The 19,941-nt window shown below is 33.7% G+C and overlaps 1 protein-coding gene and 1 long non-coding RNA gene across 3 annotated transcripts in view; one reads left to right on the forward strand and one right to left on the reverse strand.

Moving 5' to 3' along the window:
* LOC143910559 (uncharacterized) overlaps positions 1 to 19,941 on the reverse strand; it is a 433,100-nt gene that overhangs the window by 297,163 nt on the left and 115,996 nt on the right. The window lies entirely within an intron of this gene.
* heph (polypyrimidine tract-binding protein 1 heph) overlaps positions 1 to 19,941 on the forward strand; it is a 386,050-nt gene that overhangs the window by 48,059 nt on the left and 318,050 nt on the right. The gene's annotated exons all lie outside the window — the stretch shown is intronic.

The raw sequence follows: 19,941 nt of genomic DNA on the forward strand, positions 1-19,941 counted from the left end.
CTTTAAGTGACACGATCGCTTCGATGAAAATTTTCACTGGATTGACGGGAAAGGCTTTCGCTGTATGCACTCGGGAAAATAATGCCTTGCGGGAAAATTCAAAGTGTTCGCGCACTAGATTTTCCGATCGCGACGACGAATTTCGAAACAGTCGAATCGATATGCACACACTTGAAGTTTCATCTCAAAAGATTATTGTGTATTTCCGTTCCACTGTCGAGAACTATACGAAATCCCACGCTTTATTCAATATCAGTCTGGAGAGTCTGTTAGTTATCGTGGCAGAGAATTGCGAAAAGGAGCGGAAAAGCGCTCTTTCATCCCACCGTGTAAATTATTTTTATTTTCCCGCGTATGAAATGGCGCGATCACTTTTACCCTATCAGGTATAACGGCCATTATTATTGGCTTCATGTCCTCGGCGAGGCTTCCTCCTCGTGAGCCTTTAATGCTGACATTTATGTGACGGTCTGTTCTGGCGCCTCCACCACCCCCAACCCATCAGACGCCATCCCCAAGTAACCCTTCCCACCCGGGCCGCCACCAGGGATCGGGATTTTATAGCATCGCATTACATCATCTGCGGCTTTTTATTGAGATTTTACTCCCACGCGAAATTGGCACTTCGCTCGGCAAATAAACGTTTTTTTTGCGCGTACGTGCCCCGGTAAAAATTGATACTTTAACGGGGGATAAATACGGGAAGACGCGAGGGGCCCATAGCCGGCACAATGACCTCTCATTTTTTCCAGTAAATTTGATTTTGAATGATATGTCATATTTTAATAATAATATAAACGCTGTCGTTATTTACATATAATGATTTTGAAAAAAAAAACATATTGAAAAAAATATAATTTGTGTATTTTATTAAATGTGTTGGTGTAAGAGGTACCTTTTTAAATGGCGTAGATTGTATGGTCTTAAATTATGGAGTTCAATTTAAAAATCGGTTACTTTCGTTCAGAATCTCGATCTCGGCGGAGTTCCGCAAGGAATAGTTGTAGGTCAAACTTTTTTCATATGAACGTATATGTGTATAAAAGTGATCGGAAAAATGCACTCAAGAGAGGCCGCACTCTCGAGACATCTAAACTTTCAAAGATGCTCAAGAAGAACTAATGCAATAGAATTCCACAAAAAACTTCAAGGGATATTTGTATGTTATCCGAGGGTGCTAACCCTTTCTTGTTGCGTGATATTTTCTTGAGCGCCTTTGGAAATGACGATTTTTCGAAATTGCGCCACTGTTCAGTGCATTCTTCCGGGAACCGTGTATAAACGGTTTTGTATAAATGATTTTACGTTAAAAAACTTAATCAATTTAGACGATATGGCAGTTTTGGTTTCCACCAACACATAGGAATGGATTGCGGTTTTTTGTAAAATTTGGTTGCTATCTCTAAATAAAAAAAAATCGTCGTGTCCATTTCAAAAAAGTTTCAGTTTCATTTTAATTAAAAGCGTTCGAATTACAATCCCCAAAATACACAGACACATATACTAGCGCACACATACTTTTTTCAAAACTCAAAAAAACGTGACCGATTTAAGTCCAAATCAGTCAAAATCTGCGGATCAAATTTTTGCACGATCATATCCTTTATCCATTGTTACGACGTACATTGTACCTATACACAGATAAAGTAAAAATATTGTTCTTTATGCTGAACCTTCCAATTCCCAATTATCGTTGATAATTGCAAATAGGTTTATTTAAACCAATGTATGTATGTATTTAGGAATAGCTTAAACAATAAATACATAACCATATGAATGTCTCACTAATGCGAGACTCAAATAGCACCAGAGTCTGTGCGACGAAAACGCATGTCACTAAATCGTATAAATTTCAACGGTCATTACTTTCGGGACCACCATGAATATACGAGCAATAAAAAAAGAATCTTGAACATCTGTTATCGGCGTTCAGTCTGAATATAAACAGATTCAACAGATATACAATACATATGTACATAGTACATATGCATAAGAAGAGTCGCAGACGAGCCATGTGCTTGGGTACATCATCATCTTCGTCATAGAATCAACAACAACAAAAAATAATACTAATTGTACGCTTTATATAAAATATATTATATGTATTTACGAGTATAAATACATTCATGAATATAATAATTGAATACTATTATTGTACATTAAATATTAAAGTGAAAATTGACCATTGTGCGCGCACCGAGCATTAATAATTTCCGACTGTTAATTAAATATGTACACATTACGTACGTATGTACGTACGTATGTATATAATATTATACAATTGCGATAGTATTCGGTGCAAGCGGTGTATTTATTTTGCGAACGTCGGTTTTGCGAACCGGTTAGGTTGTTCGACAACGTCCGGATTGTGCGCCGGTAAACCGCGAATATTAATTAACAACATTCGGCACTGGTGGGTAAATAACCGCTCTACCATTCAATCCATTAGGTTATTACAATGTTGCGTTTGTAACCGCTGATGGGTTATCGACAGCTCGTCGTATCGGATGCAGCTCTATTTGCCATTTTCCCACTGTTCTTTTGTTTTCATTTGGGAGCTAACTACCATTTTATGTAATTGGCAAATATACATACAATGTGCACTTCTTTATGAATGCATATACGTATGTTTGTCCGATGTAAAAAAGAACAGTTTTTTTTATCAAATTTGATATATGAACATACATATTTACTGTACTATACATACACGAGAATCTAACCTATAATCTTGATGAGTTTGATGAGGAAGGATTCGGAGTCCTGAATCGAACGGCTATGTGTTAGTTCGTTATTTTTTCAGTAGAGAATAAATTTTGATGCCTACTAGTGGATTATATTATATTTTGAAATTTTTTTTCTTATTTTATATTTAAAAAAAAATCCGTAGGGTATCTATTATTTTTATTATTATTAATTATTAAATAGCAAATTGCTAATGAATTATTACACAATTAACAAATTTAAACTAAAACTAACAAAGTTTATTAAACTAACAAAACTATAATTAGTAATCCTAAAATAATATAATATAATTCCAAACATAGCATTTTATTAAACTTACATACATATATAATGACGTCATCTTCCACATAGGTATCCATTAACACCCCTCAAGAAAGCACCAATGTTACCTTTAAAGCACCTCTAATGCTCTCAGGAAGGAACTCTACCTATAGTTAATTTATTCCTATTTCTAGTTTTATAATTATGTACACCTACATATCTCTATTCCTAACTATTATTTGTATTAATATGTTAACGTCAGCAACTTAAATCATCATCATCATCATCGTCATTTAAAGCCATTCAACATCCACTGCTGTATAAAGATTCATCTCTGTTTTGGGCAAATTTCATAAATCTCATCCAACATTTTTTTTTAATTGTATCCACCAATCTCCTTTGTAACCTTCCTTGCACTCTTTCATAATCATTCTCTTGGGTACCATTCGAGCAATTTTTTAACCATTTTTCTAGCTTCTTCCTACTAACCCTGTCCAGCTGTATTCGTCTGCGAACCGAAGATGACTCAAAAGGCGTTCGTTGATGCATAGTCCCACTTTATCCCATTTTAATTTACCGAAAACTTAACAGTTATTAAAATATGATAAGACAAATAAATTAGTGCAAAGTTTGACGTACTGTACTGTACTATTTGAGTATTTACTGGTTTGGTGGCAACGATAATTTTTTATTAATTTTTCTTCATTTCTTTTGAGTTTAGGCTATTTTTGAATTCCAGAATAGATAACATTTGATTTCGTTAAATTGAGTCCAATTATAATTTTTTTCATCATTTTCGAAACGTTTCGTTGAGTCAAATTGGATTTGAAAATTTCGCACACGTTAAAATTTCGTAAATGTCATTATTAGCTTGTTTGTGATTATTTTTTTTAACAAGAACACGTCACGCGATTAACCCAGTTTTTCCGCCGAACACGAAAATTGTTTTTTAACCTGCGCTAAGGTGACGTCATAATTGACGTATCGCGTCGTCGATACGTGTCACATTATTACTAAACGAATTTGATGATTTAATCAAGTTTAATTGATTCGCCGTCGTTCGTATGATATGTATGTACATATGTGTGAACCTAGGTATATCTGTATGTACATATATATGTATATAGCAGAATAAGGCTGATATTGTACAATTCAATCAACTAAAAATACAAACCGTGTACGTGTGTACTTTTGGGTACCTGGCCGCCTGTTAACCACTCGAAGTCGCTTCGAGGGCTTTCGGTTGTTGTTTTAGGTTTCCAATCACGACCTCGAGTGTTCCTAATGTGCCCTCGAATCGTCCACTTCTACGTTCACATACATACTACGTGGTAGATGGCCACTTTCGCATACGTTTCCGAATTTTAGCAACTCTTTCCGACACCCTCGACCGCTTCAAATTGACGGTGCGACTCGGTCAATGGACCAAAGGATGGCTTCTCTCTCTCTCTCTCTCTCTCTCTTTCTCTCTCTCTCTGTGTGTGTTTTCCTAAAAAAATCTTTTTAAATTTGCCATTCAGATAGACTTTTGTTTGTTAATAAACTGGCATACAAGTCTCTAGTAAATTGTCTGTCGTGGCTCTCAAAGATCGACTACATGTTTGTCTGTACATGGTTGCGTTTGTTGATATTATTAATTAATACACCAGATATTATAAGCTAACGTAACCATACATTGTCGCAATCTACTATGTATAATGCAAAAAAAAATTGACTGTTGTTTTAATGTATTTCAAATGCAAAGATTTAGCTCCTCAGCCTTGTGTTATATGTACGTACGTACATACATATATTGTAATACATAACTATTTAACAGTAGAAGTATGAAATCGGAGTTTGAGCATTTGGATTATTACAATTCCAAATGCTATAAATGCCTTAACGCACAGCTAATATCATTGTACATAGGTAGTTTAGAAATAAATCCCAGAAGGTAAATATTTATTCGCATTTTAATGAAAAGCACTACTGATAGATAGTACAATTTTTTTATCCAAATTATATTATATAATATATATTTTTTAATATTGTCAGTTATAATATAGGTATGTATAGGTATAATAATTTGGTTTTAGTTTGTTTTTGTTGTAAATTTGATCCCATTTGTTCGGTAGAATATTATCAGAAATTAAGGCTCTTAACATGTCTTTCGTAGAAATTTGGCGTAGTGTTTGTTGTGGCTTAGTGTTTTTAGCTACGATAAATATGTATTGTCGGCAGGTACCATGGGAGAGACTTGTCTGTAGGCAAATCTATAGTTGAATGGCCACCTTTAGCTTATTGTTCATCATACGAAAGCTCTTCGTTTATTGTCGATAACAATGATTAATATTATTCATCGGCATTGTTGTATTGTATTTTGATTTGCTCCATGACTCCTATGTATGTACATATGTAGATACACATATACATGTTTCTATTCGGCGAAGAAGGTAGCGTAATCGCTTTTCAATTGAAGCATTCGCCTCTTCAGACGAGCGACGCACAAATTGAGATAAATTACCTCAATATTTCCAGAGATACGACTCGATGTTTATAATTCAGTGTACTAGTTCATCGTAACGCTTTATTTTTCCCTGTGAACTGCCCGTATGTATGATTGTGTACGATTCATTGTTCGCAATTTTAGCTTCGATTCGCTAATTCCATAAATTTGTACATGTGAATATATTTAAATAGCTCGCTTTGAGATTCACCTGCGGTGCATTGATGAAACGACGTGCGTCACAAACACGCGTGAAAAGTGCGCCGAAACACAAAATGGCGTCTGGGAAAAATTGACGTTTCAAAATCGCGCGTGTCACCGCATGATTTACGAGACGATTCGGCGATTTAATTTGGAAGCTGAAAAAATGTGGATCGTTTCATTATTTTGTCGTAAACTATTCGGAACGGTCGAGAAATGCAACTCGTCGACGTGCGTAAATCACGCTCGCGAACGGCCTGAGTGATGAATTTCACGTCAAATCGAATTAATTGTGTATTTTTAAAGAGACTACTCTAAATCGACTGTGACAAAACACCGAAGGTCGTCGTAATTCTAGAACTATGTAGGCCACTGTCTGATGTATAATATATGTACATAGGTATAATATGTGAGGTGGAAAACTGGTTCACCGTGACAGGGTGGATGGTGGGAAATTGAACAGGAAAACTTCACTTGCTAAATCAGTCTGTCGTTCAAATTTTTCCACAATATTTTAAACGTGAAATTTCCCATGGAAATTATAATACATACATAGGAATCATTGGATATTAATGCATATGTATGTATACATAGGTACATGATGCCTGGGATGACTGTCTGCCAAGAAGAAATGAAATTGCATAAGATGGAATACTTTTATGAATAGCTTAATCAGTAGTACGAGTAATTAGGAACTGAAAGATAGTAATTTTAAATGCTGATTCAGTTTTCTCGGTCATTTCAATAGGCGCAAAAAAATTTTTTTGGACATGGCAAATTCGATTATATCGTTTCGTGTCAGAATTTGATCTTTAAATGGTCCAAATAAAAATTTACTTGTATCTTGGTCGCCGTTTCTTTATATTCACTCTAGAAGGTAGCGGGAAACAACTGTTAAAATTAAATACCTTTCTAAACAATTTCGAACAACTATGTAAATGCTTATCACGATTGAGCTGCACATGTAATACATATGCTATTTTAAGAATTTTGAAAAATTAGTATGTCAGTGTGGTCAAAAAATTTATGATCGATGATTTTTACTAGTGATGGTGACGGAATTTTATCAAGAATCCTACACATATTTACATATACATGACCATTTTATATTGTTCATACATATGTATATATGTATGTTTGAAATACCAAAAAGAAATTGATAGAAAAAAAACACGATTAAGTTGGTGGACAGGACAGGTATGGCTGACTGGTTGAAAAAAATTATATTCAAGCGGTTGAATGTACACATGTATATAAATATTTACATACATATTATATATTTAGAAGAAAGGATGGACGATTATATGAACTATATGAGAGTGTGGAATACAGTGGAAGAAGGTTACGTAAATGAAGTATAATCTGTATAATTTCATAGGTAACAATAGTAATTATTTATTGTATAGGTACCTATGTATATCACTTCATAAAAGTCTGTTTTATGTTAGATAATGGTCGCTTCTTCTCGGATTCAGAGGAAAATGCTCTTGGCGATTTTCCGCGCGGATACGTTTACACTTTTGTGTGTGCATCTGACTGACCCAGTTTGCGTTCGGTAATAAGATGTGCAAACTGACTCGCTTACCGGCGTCTGAACATTAATCACTTCAGACAGAGAGAGAGAGAGAGTCTTTCAGGACAAAAACGGTCCTCCTCGGTCGAGTCGTTAGGGTTAACGTTTCATTACGATCGGTTTCAGTGAGAGACGTCTCTGGTTAAAATTTTCCCGAGAAAAGATTCGAACGCGGGGTTTGTCCTCTGCGTCGATCGTACACTGACCCCGTTGTTCAAATTTTAAATTTAAACAGATACAACTTTTTTTTTGTTCCACACGCTTTATGATATGTTCTCGCTTATCTCATTCACACGCCGCCTTTATATGCTTTTTTTTTGTTTTGGTTGGCCTTAACCTTCTTCAATGTCTCGCAGAACTGCAGGTAGAGAGGAGCTAAACAAAAAACGTCCACCGAAGTCAGTTACCGCAGTGGTATAGAACCAGCTGTTTTATTCTAATCTATGTACATACTATCGTGTTCTTAGAGTCGAAAGGTTATAAGCTGCACAATTTGGCTAAATTGAGAATTAAGTGTTTTGTTTCTGTTTTCGTATTCTATCAAAGCATTTTGGTAATTTTAACTAAATCCTTTCCAAAACCACACATTCAACTAAATATCTATGTATATATTATATATATACATATATTGAGATATAAATAAGAATTTATATATATATTTATATTATTTATCTACCACAGCTTTCAACTATTTTTCACCATATTTGGTATACTATCTCATGGCACTCTAATTTGGATCATAGATGGATTTTGGAAGGATAAATCTAACTAGTACGTATGTTAGTCGATTATTCAACTAGGATTATCTTAGGATAACTACAAAAAAATACAGTTACCCAGCGTTGCTCGAGCGTCTTTTTTATAGCAGCTATTTGATCTAGAACTCCGAACACTTCCAAATATTTATTCGGAGTTCAAGATCAAATAGGTGCTATAAAAAAACGCTCGAGCAACGCTGGGCAACTGTATTTGTAGTTGTCCTAAGATAATCCTAGTTGAATAATCGACTTACATACATACGTACTAGTTAGATTTATTTTTGACGGATTGCAGACTTTTGGAGGTTTTTTCATCCCAATTTTCGTTCAATTTATTGTAATTAAAAAAAAACTCCTCTGAACTATTATTTTTTATGGAGTTATCATCTTTAGGTTCTACCGAAGAAATATGTTACTAATTTTTTCATTAAAAATATCAGAATATGTACATATGTATATTGCTTCTTGTTGATGGGCGCACGTTTTTCATCGCCCTTGATGACTTTCGTAATAAAAAAAAACTCGTTGAAAGAATAATTAGCAGCTTGTTAAAAACAATAAAAGAAGTGTGAGATTGAGAGCTCAATTGGAAAAAAAATAGAATAAACGTCGCCAACTTCTGGCAACCATTGATATTTAATTTTAGCACACGTCCCACGCACCAAACGATTCCACGGTGTGGTGCGTGGGACACGACAATTATTGAATTTCTACTAAAAAATAGACCATTTGAGCTTTCGCTATTTGTGTTCGGCGAAAACGAAATGCAAAAAGTATCACTATGAACCTTGTTGATACTTTCATAGTAAATATGTATGATTCGTTGGCAGTATTTCACTTCTCGTTTGTTTTCGTTGGCCGCGCCGCACTGCCTTTTGTACTTGAAAATGTTCTACGATCGATTTAATTTTGCAGTTTTGAACCATTTAAAATGTGTGTATGTGACTTTTTATGATTGTTTTCATCAATGTAGCGTTAGAAAATGTATATATATATATATATATATAATATTTATTTTTTTACATTAAAATGGGTTTATTTTCGAACGTGTTCTCTTATTTTAAAAAGAAAATGTTGTCTACCTCTTTGTGTATGTAGTGGTATTATAATGGCTACATCGCATAAGTACGCTGTAGATTAGATATAATATTCTCAACAGCCAAGCATTTTTTTATGTTTAAATTGCATTCCTCGCATTTTTATATTGCAATTTCAAAAAGAATTTTAAGTACTATGCATATTAGTTTTTTACCTCCATAAAAGTCAATATTCGCTATTCATTTTTTATTATTTTCTATACGTAAGAGCGTATCTTTATAATATATGTACTCAAATATTACAAAAATACGTATGCATATTGCTTATATGATTTTTTCTTTGTCAGATGTTAGACATCAGATTTTGGACAAACCGAAAAACTATATTTTTCTAATGTAATCTTAAACAATTGCATCCGCTTTATTATGTTAATAAATGGTACTTGTTGGAACAACATCACGACAGTATTGTTGAATTTCATTTAACATATCACGATCGCATTCGGCTAATGTTCAAACAATTTGCGACGCACACACATGTTGTTGGTGCATTCGAATGCGAATCAATTATCATCGAATCGAATACTGAAAAAGGCGTGATGATGTCTTGCATTCTGCCTCTCACGATTTCGCACGAAGGACATGCCATTCCATTGTACCGTGTAAGGCAAAAACGTGATATTTAACATAAATGCATAATAATTTTAATTTGCAATAATTTTATTTTGATCCGAGTTTATAACGGGTGATCCAATGGCCAGTTGGAAGATTTTCTTAAATAAACTATAGCATAATTAATAAATCGAATATGTATGTATGCATATACATATTTAGAGCGAACTTTGAAAATCTTTTATTGTATATATGTACATATAATAAAGTTTAACTTATCATGTTTAGAATGAAATACGAATGTGTCGGGTTTCAATATGATTCAGTCATATCTCATGCGTCATCAAACACCAGCTCAATTGCTTTCGAAGTTCAATGATCACATGTATAATTTCCAGAAACGATGAGATCAATTGATTTCCAAGATTTTTCGATTTAACTCCTTTATTTTGTTGAAATTTAAGTATGTACATACATACATATGTATATAGCCATATAATCTGACAAAATTCGAACTGCCATTCGTTCTCTGTTATCTACATATATACCTAATAACTATATAAAATTGAATGCCTGTTTGTCTGTCTGTATGTATCTCGTATAGGCTCTTATGCCACTGAACCGATTACGATGGAACTTTCAGCATTTGTTGTATGCATGTTCGGGAAGCTTACTGTGAAAAAAAAAACCGGGGAAAAAACCTCTTTATAATAATATTCCTAAATACAATTTTACCTACGCGAAAGTTTGAAGCGCCATTGTGTAGTCCAGGAATTTTGTTCGTTGGTGACCACGATACCAGTTGGTTTGAAGAGACTTTTGGCTTTGAAGAGACGTTAGTAGAGCTCCAACCATCACTTGAAACGGGAACGGGAATTGCATGCCTTATTCTGGCATTGCAACGCATTTCGGGTTCAGCTAATTATTGAATAAAAATTGTTCTTTGGATGATGTAAAGCAATTATTTATAACAATTTTTAAGATGAAATAAGGGTTTTTAATTATTTAAGCAAAATTTCTTAAATACAACACGAAACACTCTTTACAAACATACATACATACATATATGTATAATATTTTGCATTGACTTTAATTGGGTCATCGATGCGAGATGTGATCGATGAATGGGTCTTGCGAAGGGCAGACAGGCTCATAAACACGTCCCTACGACTTATTCAATTCAGCGTTTATAACGTCCGTGCACACGTATGGATGTATGTATGTATATACATAATTGGCGTATTGCTATAAATCATGGTAAACGTCTGGAGCAACGAGTTCCGGTTCTCGATTCGCCAACACGCCCTCTAGAGCACGAGATGTACCAGCTTGGCTGGCCACAATGAGCTCGAGACGCCCACTAAATCATCGACTTGCTTGGTTTGGCCAACTGGCCAACTAGACGCTTCTTAGCTCGTTACGTGACAGGTGCTGACCCAATTCCGGGTCCGGCTGAAGCGTTTTGTTTCAGCGGAAGTCCAAAAGAAGACGTCTGTCTCCTCTTTCAATTCCGTGCCTTGTTAGATGATATTTTTTTTATTTTCTTTTGCTAGAAACTTCGACACCAAGATGGCGAAACGGTTCACTCGTGTAATGCCTTATTATAGTTTCACTTTCTGGGATAAGAATATCAGGTGTGGTGGATGTCAGAGAGAGAGATAGAGAGAGAGGGCTTTTAATCGATTTGTTCTGACCGCAAGTTGGGACGCTATACGAATACTTTCAGTATGTATAAAATTAGGCCGGAGCAAGAAATGCAAATTTTTCTCTTTACAAGATGGACATATGTAGTATAAAAATAATAAAGAGTGAAAAAAGAAAAGGTTAAAGGCGTTTAAACAATTAAAATCTGACATAGCCAGAGGGTAGCGATAAGGGAATAACCATCGGAACAGTGTGGACAAATGCGGTAATGTGGTCACGGAGAAAGATGATGGAGTATTTTCAAACGTGTCTATTACGATTATTTTTCACCATTGTAAATGGCGGACTCCATTTCCACATACATATATCGATGACCAAACCGAGGTAAATGGCAAAGTTTGAAAACGATCGGATAGGAACCAAAATTTCGTCAGACGGAAAAATCGAAAGTAAGAAGAGGGTAGTAATAAAAAAAAAACTTGCTTCTTATCAAGAGAACGTTAAATAAAAAGTTTCATCAGTTTTAAACAATGTCTCGTGCCTCGATTGTTTTATCGCGATAAAAATCAGGCGAAAGTGATTTTTTTTTAGAATAGCTTCGGATTTTTGTACTGCATATTTAAAAATAAATAAACGTTCAATGACTATCAAATCAAATATTTAGTGATCTCAAAGAATAAAAATATTTTCAAAAGCGATTGAAATTATACTTAAAAATTAATGGGTATCATTTATCGGCCAGGCAAATAAAGAAAATGCCCCCCGTCTCTAATAGCTCTCACGAAAGATTTGGTTTTCGCCCAGCAGATCAAACGTCAAATGGGTTGCCAGTAAAAAAAATAAAATTTGACAGAAATAAATACCGACCCTAACAACCTAATCTTAAATGAATAGGGCCAACCCTAACTTAACCTAACCCTTAATAAATAAGTGTTGGCAGCTAAGATATTACGATTACCCAGTGAAAATGTAACTGGTTATGATTTGACTGAAACGTCAAATTTTATTTTTGTTGATTTTAGAGATGTTGATTTGACATTTGTCGTGTAATTTATTTTGCAGCCGTGCCAAAAATATGACCCCAAAATTAATTATCTATTTACATATGCACATATATATACATATCAATTTCTGTAACTCTTATAATATACATACATAACTAGGTGTGTGTTTTATATTGATTTTCGTTTCACAATGGTGTATCTATTTCATTATTTCTTATTTGTCTTTATTTTGTGATGTAAACAAATCTCTCGGCCCCATCAGCTAGGCCGCCTACTCAAGTATTTTTAAATAAATAAATAATAAATCCGTTTGATAGATGCATGAACGAAATGACGAAGCAATATTTTCCCAGTCAAATTTCCCCGAAACGATTTTTTATTTCTGTCATACGTACACTAATTGAATCGGTAAAAAAATAAACATGATGCTTTTATAAATGGAAAGAATTATGTATATAATATCAGATGTTATTTTTGGGAATTCGCCCGTGTTCAATGGACCCCAAGGGGTTCATAAACAACTGGTTAAGAGTCTGTAGATTATAGAGATGGAGAATCTGTCTATATCATATATGTATACGTACATACATATATCATATGTCTTATTGCTCCAGTCATTGATTTCTGAAGCCGATGTTTCGTAACTCAATTCGTTCGATGTACATACATACATATAATATGTACGTATGTATGTAGGTGTATCTCGCATGTATGTACATACATATGTATACCGTTCGTGTAACCAGTATAACGAAGTAAGTTTTAATTTGTCGGTCGTACAAGATGGCGTTAATCGTCGGGAAGAGGGCGAGATTTGTCAGCTGTCAAATTCAGCTGTTAAATTCTCCGTCGAGGGGGCGTAGGCCCTCCGATGGGGCGGAGTCCCCGAACTCTCGCAATCATCCCCCGGCAAGGGCTATTTAAGGTTAGATTAAAAAAAATAGACAATTTATGTCAAATTGTCCGCTCACGTCAAATACCTCGAGTGTGACACTCTCGTTCGGTTCACTTTGAAACCGATCCAGCTGGTAAGCAACCGTAACTATACGTATTGTTATCATATGTACATGTACCTATGATATATTACACAGCTAAATATTCAGGTACGCTTAAATGCCTAATTAAAGCGTCGAGTGTGTATTGAGCTGTGTATTATGTTATAATTTCCAAATGTATATAGATATGGGGAAATGTATTGTTCCCTTCCCGGAAAATGTATGTATGTATGTAAACAGACAGCGGTTTATTTTTTTTAAACGTGTTATTCCATTTCATTTGTTACCTATCTTCTAAGGTTTTCTAATTATTAATGAGCATATCTTTTAGATGAACTTTAGGATGTCTCCATACGGGGAAATATGTATAAATCGGGAAATGTATTCGCCTTCCCGGAACATGTATATATGTGTGTATGTAAACAGACAGCAACTTATTTTTAAACGTGTTATTCCATTTCGTTTGTCACATATCTTCTAAGGTTTTCTAATTACCTATATTAATGAGCATACCTTTTATATGAACTTTAGGATGTGTCTTTATACGGGGAAATATATGGGGAAATTTATTCGCCTTTCCGGAAAATGTATGTGTGTATGTAAACAGACAGCAACTTATTTTTAAACGTGTTCTTCCATTTCATCTGTTACGTATCTTTTAAGGTTTTCTAATTATTAATGAGCATATATGTATATCTTTTAGATGAACTTTAGGATGTGTCTCTATATGCAGTTTGATATGTTAATTTCCGTTGTTATCCGATTGTCATATAGTATTTTCTTCAGAATCTGAAATTGGCAGTATAGATTTTGACTGTCGTGTTTTATCTTTTAATTTAAGATTGTACAAAAATACAATATATACGATAGAAAATACATACAAATAAACAAATAAAAGATTGTAATGTGTTTCTTTGATATTTTATACTATTGGTTTTACCGGGCTTCGCTTGGTATTTCTAATATAAACCACTTAAACATGACTAATCCAATAGTAAGCATTTTATTAAATTTATTTGAATATTTATTGGTTTTTTTTTTAAATTAAATATAACGTCACGGATTCTACCACACAAACCTTACATTAAACCTTACTTACATATATACATACATACGTTAAACTTTACCAAGTCTCTTTCGAAATTATATGTATTATATTAGATTCCGTTCTTATAATCCTTCTGATTATGTGTACATATGTTCATACATACGTATAGCATTGTGTTTACGAATAATATCCACTTTTGGGAAACTTTTTGTAAACTCTTATTATAGGTATGTATGGATGTGAAAATTCCGTATATGTAGTGTAATAGTAATTTATGTCACTATTTATAATTGATGGCGTATGAATATTTATACGTTGAAATATTCGAAACGGTTATGATATGAAAATGTATGTATAATGTATTATAATAAGCACATCAATCTTAATAATATGTATTTCGTTTATTTTATAATGCAAAATGCGCTACATATTTGCGCGATAATGAGCTCGCTCCAATTTGGATTGCGATACAACATTGTAAATTTTTGAAAAAAAAAGGCAACAACAACAACAACTACGGATTGCTGAAATGTATTATGTATTTATTTGAAACTACATAATAATATACCATGCAAGTTGCATCGTTGCAATTTTGCGGTTTATTATTTATTATTTGCGATGTAAATCGCACGCATTGAATTATTGATATAATAATTATTGGACCGAAATTCGGGTATTTTCGCCCGCTGCTCGTTTATTCGCAAATCCATAAATTTCGCGAGAGAGCTTTCGCGAAAGCTTTCCCGCGCTAGAGTGAGCTTTTGCGTAATAAGCTACTGCGCTTACAAAGTGTTACGTTTTTATTTCACTTTGAATTACTTATGTACATTCAGGGCACGCCTTGCAGCCATCCGTTCCGACTCGTCCATCTCATCCATCGTTCCATCCATCCATCCATTCATCCATTCATCCATCCGTTCGCCCACTTACCGCGCGCGCGAGTCGGAAAAACTGCCGGTTTTTCTTATTTGTAAATAAATTTTTAACCCTGTTATAATTCTCGCTCCTTGCGAAGATGTATCGTCGCGTCTCGTTTCGTAAATAACGTGTAAGAGGGTGGTTTGTAACGTCTTCAGTGTATTTTTATTGCGTTTTTGTAATACATGTATTATTATGTATGTTTACTGGTTGTCGGGGTGAATAATTTTTAAATATATTCTGCGTGTGTGTGTTTGTGTGTTTTAAAACGTGTCGAAAGAGGTTGTAAAGGGGCGTTTTACAATGTGATTTATTTTCGTTGAATATAGGCGTTAAATTTTCATAATGGTAAATTTATTTTATAGGACAAGTTTATGGACACGTGTCGCTGTGGTTTTCTACTTTGTTGTTTTGAAATAAGTGTGTAGTGGGATTTTATCTACATAGTAAGTAAACTTATGAATTGGCAAACAACGTACATGTTTAAATGTAATGAGCTGTTCGAGGTATTTCATTTTCAATTGCGTGTATGAAAGTTCTGCAAATCGAAACTTTAGTATTTTGACTTTCATTTGTAATGAATTTTTAAAATTTGATGTTCCATTTTTTATTTAGTATAAATTCAAGGCGTGTTATTGTTTAAACACTAGTTTTTCAACTTCAGAATCATATTTTTGGTAATATTATTAGTATTATATTTATTGTGAAATATTATCTTCATTTATTTGAATACTTTTTCATATGATTTGATTATTTTTTAATTTATTCTTTATTTATATGTACATATATAAATACTTGATGTTTGCACGGACGTTAAGGCGTGTGTAAGGATTGCAATTTATCGTCGAATTTCGCAAACCGGTAGGCGCTAAATTATTTTTCCTTCTACCGGTATACTGGTATTTACCGGTAAATGAAGAAAAAAACGAGGATTAGATAATTGCGTGTGGTAACGTTTCTTAAAAACTTCGACCTAGATTGAATCGTAAATAATTAAAATAAAATTTTTGGCGAATAGTGTCATATAGATGCATCGAAGTAAATTCGTAATAATAAATAACTTTTATTTTATCATGTTTAATTATTTAAAGTTTGGTCGATATGAAGGTTTCGATTATAATTTAAATAACCGTCTGATTTCATTTATTACCACTTGGTTGATCTGTGTTGCCAGTGAATTTGTCAATTTGAAATTTCCACATTTAATACTGAAAATAAACAAATTCCACAACAACATAATCCACAATAACTGCATCGATTTTTAATGTAATATTATGCAATAATTTGCCTGTATATTTGCTTGTATATCCGTGATAAAATAGTTTACGGTAAATACCGGTAAATTTCAAAACTTACCGATGGTGAAATTTCGGTGATTTACCGGTAAACCGGTATTCCAATCCCTAGGCGTGTGCCATTATTTATTATTATAAAATAGTATCTAATATGAACTTGAAAGTTTATTGTTTGTTTGTTAAGGAAAACATATTGTGCAATATACCTACCTATACCTATATGAAATTTTGTCATAATTAGAGATCGGATAAACATGCTTTCTTCTTTCTTAGATATGATCAATATCTAAGAAAAATCATCAGTGTTCGCAGCAATAAGGCAAAAAAAGCTTGTAAAAACATGTCCTTTCTAAGAAATTGCCCATAGAGCGTGTGGTGGAAACCCTGTGTATTCGATCTCTGGTCATAATCATATAAAAGCAGTAAATATAAAATAAACTTTTTGTTTTTATAGTATAAATTATTATAATAATTTCATTAATCGATAAAATGCTACGTGCTTATTGTTTAGCCTTGGATATTAGCAATTTTGGCTCGGATAGTGCCAGCTTTTTTGATTATATTATTTATGAAAATGGTCAGTATTAATGCTGACCTTAATTAACTTACCTTGATATAAATGTAAGTTTGTTTTTACATCGTTATACTTTGTAGTTATATATACATAAGTATATGTAAGTACATATGTATGTATGTTGGAATTTGTGTGCAGAAATAAGTACGAATTTCTAAATGATTTTAAATGTTTCTTCAAATATTGCCAAAATAAAATTTTGGCAATATTTGAATGATATTAGAATTCAAGTCCAACTGTAAGGGTGTCCATAATATGATTGTTGAGACATTTATTTCCATACAAAAATTGTGACAATCTTTCCATGCCGCTTACCTGGTAATTCTTTTTAGATGGCAAAGGGAAATCGGCGAAAAAAAACTTCCTCGAAGGATACTTTTATTTTTGTTACAATTTATTCTAACATAATTTACCGTGAATCTTTCTGCAGTGAAAAGACGTCACATCGAGATAAATATACACAATTCATAAATACATACATATTTACATGTACAAATACGAGAAGTGTCACAACGAATAGTTGATACGATAAAAAGTGACATTTGCGATTTTCGATTAACCCGAGTCGTTTCAACGGACAAGCCAATTTAATATTATTAATGCGACGATGTTGGAAAAATACTCGCGAACATATTTTCGCGATATATTGAGATTGAAGCGCGTTTCTTTGATATTTTATTTTTCAAAAAAAAAAAATCGTCTTGACAGAATCCTCCCGCCGACGAATCAATCATAAATACACGTGTGCGTATGTATTATCGGCTATTTTCGCGAGTGTTAACGACGTTCGTGTACTCATTAAAATGCAGTTTCAGCGAGGTGCATTGCCAAAGAATGCAACAGGTTGCGAAGCCTCTAAATCAGACCTTTCTGCGAATATATGCCATTTGAAATAACAGTTAGTGGCGTTTGGAATAATGGTTATCGAGGCAATTACTATTCCGTTTATACCTAAATGTCACGTGGTCGAGAATTTCATATTAAACTCTTCGTCGCGATAATAATGCACATAACGAACACATGACCCAGATACGACATTAGAATATTGTTAAGAGTGGAATGTCGGCTTTGATGCTGTAGTAAATTCAGGGGTTGAGGGCATTTTTTTTGTTAGTTCTCAATAATTTTAGCGCAACATGTTCGGTCAACGGGGGGATTAGCGTTTATTACTAGGATAATGGTTGCGAGTTCGGCTCTCGGAAATACACTAACGTGTGATAAACGTAAATTACTATTTTACAACGCGCATTATAAAGTTCGTAAATAAGGATTAAATGCGTCATAATAACGAAACGAAATTCTGTTGTGTGCTCTATTGAAAGTTTGCCGGATTACAATATAGACACGTGTGTGTGTGTGTTTGTTTGTTTGAAATCCCAAAAGCGGATTGAAATCATTTTACCGGGGTGTTTTAGTGAAAGCATAGTTGTGTATAATGTAATATTAATTAATATGCACGTACATATGAAGGTATAATGGCAAAACAAGTTTTCACTATTGCTATTTTTAGGTCTGTCTGAAATCCAAAGATTTTTTCTAATGCTTTGAATAAGATATGGGAGAAGTTTATTGATGCATCTAATCCAAAATTTTGTTTTTATTGATAACATCTTATAATATTAAAATATAATTTTTTATGATTTTTGGCATGAAGTAATTATAATGTGAAATCGAAAGTCTAAAAATGTGTCTGTTCATTTTAGATAAGTAAATATTTTAAATTTATTTTTTTATATAATATTCTAGTTGTTTTATCCGGTTTCGCTCAGTATTTGTAATACAGACAGCGTAAGAATGGCGAATCTAATAGTAAATATTCATTTGTTTTTTTATTAAATTTATTTTGGCTTGTTTACGAAATTCCCAACCAACAAAACTTACGTACAAAGTCTCTTTCGAAGTTATATATTATTAAAATTTCAATAAAAATATCTCAATAATACTTTAGTTTAAAAGTTTATTTAAAACCTTCTGTTCCGACTTTTGTAATGACGTGTGGCAAACAGTCTTATTAACTGATTGTCGATTGGCATTATTGACGAGTTGGCATTAGTGTCGGCCCAAGCGGAAATACGCGACGGTCGACAGAGTTCGAGCAGACGGCGTACGGACAACTTGTGTTCCGTACGCTCCGCTGAACCACCACGTGCAAATTTTACATTTCAATAAACTACATCAAACCATTATCGAAGTCTTTTCCATGATGGTCACTTCGAACCGGACACCAGTAACCTAGGCCACAACACCAAACGGACAAACCAATAGGAAAAAACGTGGTCGAGAAAAAATGGATGTCAATTAAGAAATCGGTATCGTTCCTTTGTTACTATCCATACCTTTCCAATACTAATAACATGTTTGCTTCTATTTCAGCAATATATTGATTGATGTACAGAGGTACATGACCGCGTGATTGACGCAGAAAATATATAAATAAAAACATAACCTACAAAGACGCATGGGACACAGAGGTAATCCAAAATTATCGGAACGATCACATAAACATCGTAAAGGATATTCAAGTAAGTGAATGTATTCAATCTCAGGCAATCTGTTCAAAAGGCAATCATGTGGGTAGGTCAGTTTTAAAATATGTTTTAAAGTATAACAATTAATTAACGCGATTGTATAAAATAATATCGCGCTACGAAGGAATGTTTCATCGGTCGCATCGAATTTCGTATTAAAAGTGTAAAATCAGATGTAGTGTAAAATTAGCAAAGCACGTGGAGAATTATACTTGTAGCCCCAAAGTGGCTTAAACCAAGTACATACCGGTATATTCATATCGGTA

This window comes from Arctopsyche grandis, chromosome 4 (genome assembly GCF_051622035.1).
Source record: "Arctopsyche grandis isolate Sample6627 chromosome 4, ASM5162203v2, whole genome shotgun sequence".
In the NCBI taxonomy this organism is placed as follows: domain Eukaryota; kingdom Metazoa; phylum Arthropoda; class Insecta; order Trichoptera; family Hydropsychidae; genus Arctopsyche; species Arctopsyche grandis.